At 34.1% G+C, this 15,008-nt stretch overlaps 2 long non-coding RNA genes across 2 annotated transcripts; both read right to left on the bottom strand.

The window, feature by feature from the left end:
• Nucleotides 1-618: 618 nt before the first annotated feature.
• On the bottom strand, nt 619-2,464 carry LOC129975614 (uncharacterized). Its single transcript, XR_008785037.1, has 3 exons — nt 2,329-2,464; nt 1,982-2,182; nt 619-1,269 (listed from the first exon to the last, which is right to left on the bottom strand). It is a non-coding gene; the product is annotated as an uncharacterized LOC129975614 (long non-coding RNA).
• A 166-nt stretch (nt 2,465-2,630) lies between these two features.
• LOC129975613 (uncharacterized) lies at nt 2,631-13,845 on the bottom strand. Its single transcript, XR_008785036.1, has 3 exons — nt 13,673-13,845; nt 9,718-9,946; nt 2,631-2,802 (listed from the first exon to the last, which is right to left on the bottom strand). It is a non-coding gene; the product is annotated as an uncharacterized LOC129975613 (long non-coding RNA).
• Nucleotides 13,846-15,008: the final 1,163 nt, after the last annotated feature.

Genomic DNA, 15,008 nt, shown 5'->3' with positions numbered 1-15,008 from the left:
GAAAATGACTTGCGACCTTACTAATATCAGTATGTACCGATTACTACGGTTAACTAAGATTTTAAATATTAACCGCATTAAGTCTGATTCGTTTCAAAAAAAGAATCCACTCGAGGATGAAAGAAGACACGAAACAAAATGACACGTAAACATCTTTTACTTATCTCCCACATGCGCAGGTCGGAAAGGTTTCTGGCCATGCACCGTATCTCTTGTGAATACAACATGCGGTAGACTTTCAATTTCGAGGAAGTTATTGTTTTGGTATCTTTACTGCTTCAGGACATTTTTTGAAGGTCCCAAATAAGAAGATTCGCCAATGTCAAATTTTTGAGATTATTATAATTCAGGAACTTACCACGTCCTTGAATGTCATCTTAAGAGAATATCTTCCCCGAATAAAGCGCAATGTATTTTGATGGCTAGAGTTTGGAATCGAAAAAGCTATACGATTCCAAGTTCTGATGGGTTTTTTTCCCCCTAGAAAAATGGAATCAATAAGCTGTCTATCCAAAATAAAAAGTACTTTTTTTTATTTATTCGATTGTCAAATCAAATGATTGCATCTAATCTTCATTTTGATATGATAACTATAAATTTATACCACTTACCCAAATCACTATCGCACCATTCTTTTCTGGGCATCCAGATATTTTCTATACATAGAATTTGTAGCTGGAACTATAAAGATCATTCATTCATTCCGCAGAGGGAAGCACCGTTATGCTGCTGTTCAAATTAATGTCATCAGTCGACTTCTTCGCACTGTATGTTGCTGTAGTGTCAGATGCATATGATGTTGATTTACGAGATGTTCTGCTTCACTATTTATGCATAAGTAAAGTGGTGAAAATGGATGTTATCTCGTAAGCTCTTGCTAGCATGGCTCCAAAAATCATTTGAATTCACATTTGTTCCTTTATTGACAACAGTATCAGAAGAAATCACCATGATTTTCTTATCACAGATTACACATTTTAAACCAACATAACTCTGACCTCGTCACTTAGAAGCCACTTGTCTGGAATAAGGAGAGATTATAAGCGTTTCGTTCGCTTTCAATCCACTGTGCAGATTGGGTTTAAGTTCTATAATTTGTGAGTACTAAAGATGATGCATTTTGAAATTGGTATTTCAAGCCTTTTAAGAACTATCAATTAAATCTGTTGGATCTCCGTTCATAATTTAATTTTAAAAGGGTCCAAATTCCAATAACCGCTTGAAGGCTTCAGATATTTCTTGTTCAGCAGTGGTCATTTCAGTCAATATCTGAAAAAAAAAAAAAAGTTAAATAATTAAAACTACGGATATGGAACCATGCATCAAGAATACGGTGAAATGCAGGAATATATGCCATTTAGCTTTGCTACTTCAATATACAGCGATAATTTAAAAACCAGAAGAGAATTCGCTTGCTATTTTCATTGATGAAAGGAAATGAATTCGGTTTTTTAATTAGAAAAATCTGAAAATTCGCATCTGTTCCTCTTTCTCTCTAAAAATGAAAATGTTCATATTATTTGAAATACATCTGCAAAACAATTCATCTAACCATTTCATTTATTCTTTCTATAAAAGACACTCCCATTTTTTTTCCCCGAGAGATATAAGCATTCATTTAAGAAAATAAATAGATCACCCAATTTATTAATTTTCCTTTAAACACAATTATTGATTACATATAAGGTTTATTCGCCAACAATTAGAACGCTTTTCAAAAAGGGCCCACATTATGCCGAGACCTAAAATATCTTTCTGATTAAAGAACCATTCAATTTTATTTTTGTCAGGTTTCAATTCAGATTTTATAGGATCTTATTAGATGCTTGAAAAAAAGTTTGATGGCCTTAGGAAAAACCTTAACTTACGGTAATAAAGGATCAAAAAATAATTTATTGATTTTTCAAATAATAGTAATACGTTTGTGGTCATTACAAAAAGTAAATTTAACGCCAACCATACAGAGAAGAAACAAACTTACCTAGAAGTATATTTTTTTTTGCCCTATTATAAACGTTGGGATAGATCGAAAATGTTCCTGCCCAAGCAATATTTCTTTAGCGACGGACGACATCACATGCTGACTCCCTTCTCTGGCAAACAATTAAAGACCCACGCATAGAAATTAATTTAACGGTATGACACGTATTTCAATTCCTGTAGTCCTTTTGATGGGAAGTATCTGAAAAAAAAATTACGATTTCTTCCAAATAATTATGTTTCGCATCTTTTTGTAACCCCCGGAAGTTTTTATTTCTAGACGAACCAATTATATTTGTTTCCAAAAGCCATATCGCTTTGCCAGTTTAATACAATTTGAAAACTTACCAAGTCCTTGAATTTCTGATGCTCCAACATCATTTTCCAATCATAATTTATCTAGATGGATGGCATGTCTAAGGAACTGAGAAAATACTGATGGTAAACGGCATCGTTTATCAGGCAAAATGGCATTGATTCAGAGTTCTAGGTTGTCTTCCCTGTGAATAACTAATAAAAGAGAGAAATGAATTGTTATAGTTCTAATTATCAATTGATAAATCAAATGATTGCATTTAATTTTCATTTCATTATGTTTATCATCTTAAATAGTGCAACTTACCGATATTACTTCTGTACCAAACTGAAAACGAAAACGCTTTCTGGAAATCCAGACAGCTGTTATCTGTGCTATTTGTCTACAGCTGAAAAAGTAACTCTATATATGAGAAATGATGTATTGCCATAGTTCCAGTAAACACAAATGCCTATAGTTAAAAGCTCCAAGAACAACTGCAGACAACTTGGCTTCGCTGATGATATCTATGGAGTTTCATTTCATTTAAATGAGTGAAAAAGTTAATATTTCAACAGAAATTGTGTAATATCAGTTAAACAGTTTAAATAGAAGATCTGTAAGGTTCCTATTATTTTTATGCAAAGAACTAGCCAAATTCACTCAGCACATTTGTAGAAAATGGCACAGGAAAACAATCGCTATAGTTCTTGCCCCCTGCCGTTTTGAGACTGTACCATGTAAAATCCATATAATTGTGCTATTCACGTCGTTTAGAAACATGTATGGAATATCCAGATATTAATCAGGTTTCTTCCACATTCAATCTAGGCATCAACCGTGCAGATTTTAATTACAGTTAGACTTTCAAATTATTTAAAAATATTTTAAAGGACAACTGACTGTTAATGATTCGTTTTCAGATATATGCGAGTATTATTCTGACGGAAGATCCTTTTGTAGAATAAACTGAATCGAAACTTAATGTTCAGAGCATAGTCTATTCTGTCTATTCAGAAAGTAAATATTATCGTTTTTAAATTTCCAAAAGTGAAAACCTACAGAAATAAGATCATCTCGTGCTTTTTTAAAAAATTACAATAAGCAAAGTTACATTCAAATACAACAAACAGCTTTGTCTTAAAACAGCATTTTAAGATTTGAGAAAAGCAATTTTCTTCATGTACCTAAATATACAGAAGTGTATGTCTAAATAAGTCCAGAAAACTTCATTTTAATGCGCTTTCTTCAATTCGAATACCCAATAAATTAATCTCTAATACTCAATTAATGCAATTGTTCGAATTTTTCCTGTGCCTGTTCTAGCCGATAATTGACTTTGGATTCAAATAACATTAAAATACCCCCGCATTCGATATACGCTATTTAAAATTCCTTTTGATTGTGATAAGGAACAAATTTAATTTCTAAATTCTCGAAGTTAAGAAGTTCAAATAAACTCGGCTACTTTAGCCAGAAGAAATTGCATGCCTTCCATCTCAAAAAAGCTTATTTTAGGATTGACCGATATTCAAAATCGAATCGCATTTTTTTTCTATGGAATGTCAAATTACTGCGTCAACTAGAGGAATAGTTAACATATAAAGAATAACAAAAATAAAATAGACGGCGACAAGATTATTTAGATAATAAAATATACCGATTTTAATTCCAAGACTTATAAAGAAAAGTGGTTAAAAGACCGAAATACTTCAGAAATGAACATTATGGAAACGGAGCTTTTATTGTTCTAGATGGCAAGAACTGCTAACAAATATTTAAAGGATGATTAAAAGGCAACTTTCAATCGGAGTTCTAAATATTTTGAAATGATTTTAAGGTTAATTCCAGTTAGCTATCATTTGCTTCTATGCCTCCTAAATGAGAATATGCGAATATTATTCGAAGAAATTGCAAATATTTGAAAAAAGGTCCATAAAAATATTTCAATTAAATTTATGAGGATTACAAGTATTTTTATTGGACTCGGTAACGGATAAGCTTTGAATTTCTAGGACTTTTGTCAGCCAAATCTCTTAACGAAATATGAATTTGAATCGATTCTGCTCCTCAGCCTAGAAAGTATGTATTAAATTTTTATGCGTCGATTCTTCTAGCATCATACAGAGTTTCAGTTATTAGTTACAACTATTATGGATTGCATTTATTGACTTGAGATTCGAGTTCTCATTACTAAAGCATTTTTGAAATAATTGTCACGAAACCAATTACAATAGTTCAGTTGATTTATCTATCCATTAATTGTTTAACATTTCTATTGATTTTTCTAAAGCAAAATGAAGATCGTCTTTATTATTGAGTCTTATAGCCATCAGAAAAAAACCCCGTAACAGCTGGTTGAATGGGATTCAAAAAGTTTCATTTTAAGTTATAAACAAAGCCCTTCTTAAATCTTAAACCCAGTTTATTTTTAAATTGCATAAGCATTCTTTTAAACATTTTTTCAATTATTTTTCTACTTCAAAGCAATATTTCAAGCTCTTCCTTCTTACTATCGAAATATTGTTCGTGATGTGAAACTAAACTAGGTTAAATGAAAACAAGTTTTGCCTTTTTGGGTAGTACACAATTATATCATCGATTTTTTTCCATTTAGTATTTTAAATTTTTATCATTCGAACTCAAGCAAACCAGCACCTGTTATCTACGTCACCAACACCTATTCTGAAACAATTCATGCTTTAAGCCACGTAGCCACCAATACATCTTTTGGTGGCAACATACACGCACCACGCCACCACTACTCCGAAACCACAATTTGCGCATTTCCCACGCTACCGCCAATATCACCGTCGAAATCACAATTCAGACACACGCATTATCCACACTGCTCCAATCAATGCAGACACTCATTATCCACACCGCTAACACCACTTCCGAAATATCAATTTATACATAATTATCAACACAATGCCAACCTCGAACCACAAATCAAACATATTTCGCACATCACCAATCGTCCAAAACCAAATTTCAGGCATTACCCAGGCCGCCGCCAACACACACCACTCTCGAAATCACATTTCAGGCATTACCCAGGCCGCCGCCAACACACACCACTCTCGAAATCACATTTCAGGCATTACCCAGGCGGACGCCAACACACACCACTCCCGAAATCACATTTCAGGCATTACCCAGGCGGACGCCAACACACACCACTCCCGAAATCACATTTCAGGCATTACCCAGGCGGACGCCAACACACACCACTCTCGAAATCACATTTCAGGCATTACCCAGGCGGACGCCAACACACACCACTCTCGAAATCACATTTCAGGCATTACCCAGGCGGACGCCAACACACACCACTCTCGAAATCACATTTCAGGCATTACCCAGGCGGACGCCAACACACACCACTCTCGAAATCACATTTCAGGCATTACCCAGGCCGCCGCCAACACACACCACTCTCGAAATCACATTTCAGGCATTACCCAGGCCGCCGCCAACACACACCACTCTCGAAATCACATTTCAGGCATTACCCAGGCCGCCGCCAACACACACCACTCTCGAAATCACATTTCAGGCATTACCCAGGCCGCCGCCAACACACACCACTCTCGAAATCACATTTCAGGCATTACCCAGGCCGCCGCCAACACACACCACTCTCGAAATCACATTTCAGGCATTACCCAGGCCGCCGCCAACACACACCACTCTCGAAATCACATTTCAGGCATTACCCAGGCCGCCGCCAACACACACCACTCTCGAAATCACATTTCAGGCATTACCCAGGCCGCCGCCAACACACACCACTCTCGAAATCACATTTCAGGCATTACCCAGGCCGCCGCCAACACACACCACTCTCGAAATCACATTTCAGGCATTACCCAGGCCGCCGCCAACACACACCACTCTCGAAATCACATTTCAGGCATTACCCAGGCCGCCGCCAACACACACCACTCTCGAAATCACATTTCAGGCATTACCCAGGCCGCCGCCAACACACACCACTCTCGAAATCACATTTCAGGCATTACCCAGGCCGCCGCCAACACACACCACTCTCGAAATCACATTTCAGGCATTACCCAGGCCGCCGCCAACACACACCACTCTCGAAATCACATTTCAGGCATTACCCAGGCCGCCGCCAACACACACCACTCTCGAAATCACATTTCAGGCATTACCCAGGCCGCCGCCAACACACACCACTCTCGAAATCACATTTCAGGCATTACCCAGGCGGACGCCAACACACACCACTCTCGAAATCACATTTCAGGCATTATCCAGGCGGACGCCAACACACACCACTCTCGAAATCACATTTCAGGCATTATCCAGGCGGACGCCAACACACACCACTCCCGAAATCACATTTCAGGCATTATCCAGGCGGACGCCAACACACACCACTCCCGAAATCACATTTCAGGCATTACCCAGGCGGACGCCAACACACACCACTCTCGAAATCACATTTCAGGCATTACCCAGGCGGACGCCAACACACACCACTCTCGAAATCACATTTCAGGCATTACCCAGGCCGGACGGCAACAACCACTCTCGAAATCACAATTCAGGCATTACCCAGGCCGCCGCCAACACCACTCGAAATCACAATTCAGGCTACCTCCGACATGCTTCAAAATCCCAATTCACACACGTCTCCCGAGCTGCTGCCAACATCACCCTCGTAACTACAATCCAGGCACACAACTATGTCTTTGTCAAACAACTTCGAAACAATTCACGTATTATCCAAGTCACCAGCTACACCTCCTGTCCATGATTCTCCCAAAGTGTCATCCGCACTGCCAACAATAACTCTAGTCCACAATTCTCATACCCTCACAAATTCATTACGTGTGCTACTAACTTCATAAACAACAACATTAAATTACAGTAAATTCTCAGCATGAAATATAGTATTCGATAATTGGTCCAGCTAATGATTTCTCTCCCTAACCGATGAGAAAGTAACTGATCAAACTTTCATATCTCCCATTGACCATTTCCATTTTCGACTATGTTGCAATCATTGCATACCATATTCAATGTACATCACTAGACAATTTTCTCATTCGCATTGTACATTTCAAACTATGAGCAAAACATATGACAGTACCCCCCCCCCTTGCGTTGATGAGATCAAATATTTAGCATTGAAATTAGCACCAAAATGGAATTTAAAAAATACTGGACCCAGGGGTTTTCTTGCTTACTTTGATGAGCGGCACATTTATTCAAACATAGTAGAATAGTAAATAGAAGAAGTTCCGTCATTTGTTTGAAAGCATTAACTTTCGAAATTCCATAAGAAAATTTTCTATCCCTTGTACTGCCTTCCTGCCAATTTATAAATTTTAATGTTAGATTTCTCTCAAAGTGCAATACCAGCTTGGCCAAATCGGATCTCAAACAATTCCCGATTATTGTCTCTGAACAAATTCGATTCATTGCAATCAAAATACATTATGAATAAATAAAATTTTCATTAATGCGATGTTTGTATTGAATAATTCACGAATGATTTGATTTTTAAATTTAAAAATACATATTTGGATGCAAGAAATTGATGCGAGGCATGCAGCGCTGTTATTAACATTTTTATTGGCATTTCTTTAAATTATTCTTTCAAATATACGATCAGAAAATACTTCAAATATAGGTGGTGCTCAGATGGATACAAGACTACATATATATTTCTAAATTGCAGCTAATAACAGTTTGAATTCTAAAATTAATTTAACGAAGTTAGTTTCAGGGCGGAAAGTGTTTATAATACATTTTCACTGAAATGTTATAACAGCTAATTTCATGTGTTAGCATGCCTGAAAATACATGATTTGAGGGAATAAAGAAGAGCAGTAAGAAATAAAATTGAATACTAAATAAATAGCGCTAAATATAATATATAAGAATTGAAAAATACAAAATATGTTAAGGCAATTTAGATTTTTTTCTATTGAATATATATTCTGTTAATATTAATATAAGCTTACTCCAATGATATCAAAATAAATTGGAAAAACCTATACTACTAATAAAAAGAAATTTAAAAATTGCCTTATTTTTTGTGAAAGAGGATTGCGCAATTAAAGAAAATTTAAAGAGAAACAAAAAATTAGTTCAAACAGCAAGAGAATGTTTGAGGTAACTATCGGCAATTTAAAAATGCACTAAAAATTCGAGATACAAATTAACGAGAAGAATTTCATTCCTACTCTATTTACAAAACAATGCCCTTAAACCCTTCGAAATGATAAAGAAATAATTAGTTTCAATAATTTTTTATATTTTTCTGCTCCTATTTACGATAGAATTGAAAAAGTTGACTTATTACTCATTAGGAATCAATCATTTTAAAAAATTCGACAAACTATTTGTAAGGCTAAAAAAATTCTTTTCCCTATCTGCTTTTACATTTTTACCATCCAGAAGAAAAGTTTCGTTTTCATCAACATTTTTTCACCTCGAAGTTTCCGAGATGTTCTTAAGCATTTAACACTAAATCATTTTTTTAAATATAGAAAGTATGAAATCGTTCAGTTCTATCGTGCAGGAAATTAATAGCATTAATGCTTGGAGTTTTAAAATGTGTACCAATATTTTATTCCTCTTCTTACAAAACAGTTCTTGGATTCGTTGAAATTCTGCCTTGACCCTGACATCAATTATCCAATATAAAACTAATTTTTAGGTGCAGCAACACCCAAATTCATCTTTCGATTAAGTATTCAAACTAACTTTGACAATTTCTCCAGCTGAAAAATTTAATTTGTACTACTCAATTCGCGATTTTCCATATCACTATTCATAAGCAAAAGTTTGAATAACAGCATATAATCAGCAAAACTAGATCGCGTTATAATATATTGCCTGAAATAAGTAAAAGCGGTATTAGGAAGAAGCTACAAGAATTGTATGCAGGTACGATGAAATTTTCTGTATAAATTAGAAATATACCGAGATGAAACTATACCGGGATTTAAATAAAAGCCCTTTATGAAGAATCCATGTACAGTGGATAGTTTATCTTCAAATAAAAAAATAACTAAAATTACTGGATTGAAACTGAATAACATTGTGTGCGATTTTGGAAAATTTACTTTAATGATTTGAAAAATAATTGTTCAGAATAATATTCAACTTTCGTTTTTAGCTTCAGCGTTTCATTCATTTCTGAAAGTGGACTCGATTGCTCCGTATTTAAATTGCCTTTCGTGTACTTTTAAAATTATTTCGATTGGAATTAAATATGCTCCACTTTTATATTCTTGGAAGGCATTAAAACCTAAAACTGATGTTTTGAAAGAATAAGGAAGAAACATTTACAACTTCTGAATATTCGATGCATGCAATCTCTAAGCTGGTGAGATACCACAATTACATAGACATACCTGGTTAGTCTAACACGATAGAGTAGGAAATCGATAAGAAAATACCTTCCTCATTCATCTAAAAATGGCATGGCACGGTGTGATGCGATTTAGATGATGTTCTTTCCTCACACCAAGTCTGGATCCAGCAGTACTTTTTCAGTGGAGAAATTGGAAGAATGACGCTTGTAGCGACGAGTTTCTATGTGTGCAATCCATCACATAATGAGAATCGGGTATGAAGATGAAGGTGGCACTCCGTTGTAGTCCAATTTATTTTTTGCAGAATGGCGAGCTGGAAAGGAAATTCAGATTAATATTTGGGAAAATTATAAATTGCAGTAAGAATTATACTTTTTTTCTTCAATTTTTTTAATTGGAACATTGTTATTTTATCTTCATTCACATGGAAAAGATCTTTTCGCTTCACAGGCATTTCGTATTACGAAGAAAATTCGGTAACGAATTAAGCTTGATAAAGTGGGACTCTACTGCGCCTCTTTAATATGGGCCACCAAACCAGTCAATATTATTTTTACCAGACCAGTCAATAGTCATTTTACAATAATAAAAATTAACCCTTGAGTTGCTTTGTTTAGCTTTACAATAACATAGGAAATATAAAAGATTGAATGAATAATTTTTCATGGCACAAGGGCTAGAGCTGACCAAGCTGCACCAAATGATGATGCAACAACTATGTTAAAAGCGCAATAGAATAATATTAAAATATATGAACATCTCACTGCGTGTCAAAAAACATGATCTTTTCCTAACATATCAAGATATTATAGTCCTATGATTTTAATAACACTTCACATAAGATGAAGGGGATATAAATGAACTTTCATTGGCATTTCTACAAATATTTCCGCACAAATACGTTTTAAAAGTGTTCGTTTTTGAAAGCTTTTATAGTTTTACAGGGTTTTCCTGTGGTGCCACAGTGAGCTTTTTTCTATGCGATAAATACAACTCTGAAATATTATCTACAAGAAGTATGTTGTGGTATATAATCACGTTTTGATCATTTTATTTCACAAGAGCCATCGGTGACGCCCACGGCTTTGAACGCGTTCACAAAATGTAATGATCATGAAATTGAGATTTCTATTTCTCTAATTCTAAGTATTTAAGAAATCCACGACTTTGGAAAAGTTCAATTGGGCAATAAAGTGATATCATTAGAGAAAAATTCTTTTACTTTGAAAAGGTAATAATTTCTTTATGCAATAGTATTTCGGAAAGTTATTTCAAAAAATTCCCAAATTCTGATTAACTCTTAATAAAGGTTTTAATGAAAGTTTAAAAAAATCGGTCTGAGGCGCGCATTTGTACCCATTAAAGTATATATGTATACCAAATTTGGTAGCTATAGTTCAAATGGTTCGTTCTGGAGAGTGCCGATACACACCTGATCTTTGCTATTAGTAGAAATGCAGATAACTGCTTCTTAAAATATTTTCAATGAAGGGAAATGTTGTCTTGCTAATTTTATAGTATTTTAATTCTAGGCTGCCACAAGCAAGTTCATTTGGATGTTGGTGGATATCGAATCCCACATACAAGAACCTATCATTATTGCTAGATTTATCATGCAGAAGACATGCAACCGTTTATAATTTGCTCAAAAAAACAGCGATATACTCGAAATTCAAAAGGCTTGAAATGCGCTTTAGCTAAATTCCGGAGGATTTCACAATGCACCGTTTTACATTTAAATTGAACTATTCGCATAGGTACAGATGTGCAGCTGATTAAGTAAAGAAAAGAAATTTAGAATGGAAATCAAATTATCGCAATTTGCGACACTATATTTTTTTTTTCTTTTAACTTTGAAATAAACAGGGATTATTCACAGGAAAATTAAAAATGAAGCTACTAAGGCCTTAGTCGAATGACGAGCTGAATTCTGTTCATTTCCTATCTAGGTACTCTTCTAAGGCATTAAAATAAATCATTTTTTAATAAAAGATATGGAAAAATAGAGGAATTGTAATAGCATCAATAGGAGTTCTACGCAAAACTAATATATATATATATATTTTTTCGTAAGATTTCTTCAGATTTATGAAAATTAAGAATTCAGCGAAGTTTTCATACAGTCTCTCCAAGCCAAACTCGGACACCAAGGAAAAGATACTAATACAATCAAAATTTGTAAACTAAAAATGATAAGAAATTTAATTAAATGAATTTTCAATAGCTTATTTATTGCAATTATGAAAGCAAATAACAAAAATTAAATTCATTCATTTTAACCAGATATTATGGCAAAAAGCAAAATAAAAGAAAAAATAATGCACAAGCCAAACTCGGACGGATAAGAAAGTTTTAAAAACTAGTAAATATTTCAAATGAATAATTGTTTTATATGCAAGTCCTTGTTTTTATAACCATTTTAAGAAACTTAGACATAAATTAATTTTTTCACAAAAATTAATTTCAATATTTTTTCATTCCTGCAAAAATACTTTTTTCAATTCATCTTTACAGGAAATGGTGTGTTCCCAGACTTTCTTCAGGTATTTCTATAAATTTTCGATGGAATTTATATCGGGTCTTTGGGGTGGAGTGTCCATTACGAGAGAACAATTATATAGAAGCCGGGAACGCACTCGATAAGCATTATGTTTCGAATCCTTTTCCTGATAAAATCGCCAGTTGTTGGCAAGAGAAAGTTTCAGCACATATTATCGAAAATTTTTCTTTAAAATGTCGAGGTATACATTCTGATACATTCTCCCTTCGATAAAATACAGGGTTCCTCATCCAGTAGTTGAATTCGAGCCCCTGACCAATACTGATCCACCACCATGCTTCACAGTTGCTTACAAATTTTTTTGTGTGAAATTTTGCCTTCGATTTTCTCCAGACGCAAGGCTTGCCATCGTGTCCAAAAATGACGAATTTGCTCTCACCAGTAAATAAGACATTTTTCCAACAAGAAAAATCCTTGTTTTCATGTTCCTTGCGAATTTAAGTCCTTATTTTGCGAATTTAAATCTTAGTCTGATTTCGCTTTCTTATGAAAAGCTTTTATCCGATTTCCCCCCCCCCCCCATTGAGATCTGCCATATGGTCCACATTTTTATATTGTTCATGGGCTAAATTTTTTTCCTCATTCCTTTTTAGCAATAATAGATGGGTATGGTGCACTAAGTAATGGATTTGCTTTTCTGATTAAATATCGATCATCTGCTTCTTTGAAAATCTTATTGTGGGCTGGCTTAGGCATATTTTCTACATGATTATTGGTTTTAAAGCATTTTATGATGTCATTAAACGTTGAATGACTTCTGTGGGTAATCTCTGATATTTCTGGCACATACTTTCCATTTTCTTCATGCTTAATAACCAATTTTCTTAACTCAATGCTCGTTTGGCCTCTTTTAATTAAATTATTATTTAATTCCACAATAAATGAAAATAACACAATTGGAAAGTTCCCCTGAAGAATTATAACATTAATAGTAAAAGTGGAAGTAATTTTTACCCAATAAGTTGCAATTATTTTGTGCTTAATTGTGAGATGTCCGAGTTTGGCTTACGGACTCCTTTTCACAAATTATAATTTTATGATTAAATTTTTAATTATAATTTATGAATTGGCGTTATTTGACTTTGTTTTCAGTTGTACAATACATTCACTGTCAAAAAAATCTTAGTTTTTTTTCTAATTCAGTTTTGCTAAAATATTTTGGCAGAGCAAGTTTTTTTTCTGTGGTGTCCGAGTTTGGCTTGTAGCGACTGTATTTCATATTGTTCATTCAGCCGTCTAGTAAATGATAGTGACATTTAAATAATAATAGTTTGCACAATAATTGTTTAAAAATGCAAAGATCTCCATTTTCCAAGAAAATCCCTCTTTGAATTATTGACAGTAATAAACCTTCTAGGAAAAAAAATTTATTCGGAATTAATATTTCAGTAAAAAAATTTTCAAATCTTCAATAAATAAAAACTCGTATTTTGTTACTATATTCGTTTGAACTAGAAAAAAAAACCCATCATTACTTACCCATTATCATTCAGTCAGCTATCAATGATGAGCGAGGTTTAAAAACGCAATATGATACTAAACACTCACAGATGTTTAAAATATTCAGCAATACAAGGAGCATTAATAAATAGTATTATCTTTCCAGTTCAAATATATTCAGACATTTTATGTAATTTACAAAATCAGTCTTCAACCTTAGACAAATAATGACAAAATGAAAACTAGCAAATTTTCTGAGTATTTATCAGTTTCTGAGAGTCTTGAAATTTCTCACAAATCGTTCTCTTCTTCCAAGGTGACTACTCAATAAACCGATATTAAAAAATGGGTTACAAAAATAGTTATCCAAATTCGAACCCGGAAGGGGGAAATGTAGTATATATAAGTATTATTATATAAGCAACAATAATTTCGATGCATTTAAAAATATATCTTTCGGATTTTGTAGAAAATTAGGGCAAAGTGAAGTAGAGGTGGCCTGTAAAATTGTTACCAATCATATGTAATTATTTTATGTGCTATAAGCAGATTTTCACATATGGGACATTAAAAAATGATGGCCCAGTACCATAGGCGTCAATGAAGATATACCATGATATTGTTTGGCTCCGAATCCTAATTAATATTTTCTGAAATGTTCCGGGAAAACTTCTTTAGATACTTCAAAGAGTCGGTAATATAGTCTTTACCCAAATGCCGGATTTACACTCGGCCAGTTATAAGACGGCCAGTAAACAGAGCATGCGTAAAAATGTTGAAAGATGCTTTTCGGTCGATGGCAAGTAATTGTCCGATTGGGCAACAACATGTGTGGTACTGATTTTTTTTCTTACTGCGCATGCCTTTGTAAAATTTGGCGGGATTTTTTTGGGGGTGAGCGTGAAAAAATGGATGATTTATCAAAGATTAATTACATTTTTTTGCTCTTTGTTCCTTCTGATGTGATGTTGTGGGATTTTTTTTTTTTTACATTTTATTTGCCATCTATTTTGGATGGTTTTTAAAATTTAGGTATGTTGAAGTTTTTATTTTTATTTTACCTTGTTTCTTTGTGTAAATACCCGTCATTTTACACGATACGCTATGATAAAGAAAACTCCTGGGACGCCAAAACGGCAATTTATAGCCAAGAATGGAATGCCTGAATTGATCTTATTTCTATATTTATTTCAAAATTTCGACACAGGAAAATACTTAATTTTAAGTAAATACTAGATTCGATGGAAATTAATCTACGCTCCAGCTTGAAGGCACGAAAAATTTTGTTGAGACTTCATTATCATCAATATTGTTCAGGAGACAGAAAAAGAGTCCACGCATCATTTTAGCCGAAACTGAATCCAACACAAACTGA

The sequence above is a fragment of the Argiope bruennichi genome, chromosome 7 (genome assembly GCF_947563725.1).
Source record: "Argiope bruennichi chromosome 7, qqArgBrue1.1, whole genome shotgun sequence".
NCBI classification, from domain to species: domain Eukaryota; kingdom Metazoa; phylum Arthropoda; class Arachnida; order Araneae; family Araneidae; genus Argiope; species Argiope bruennichi.
The sequence above is the reverse complement of the archived record's forward strand: the minus strand, read 5'-3'. Positions and strand labels throughout refer to the sequence as shown.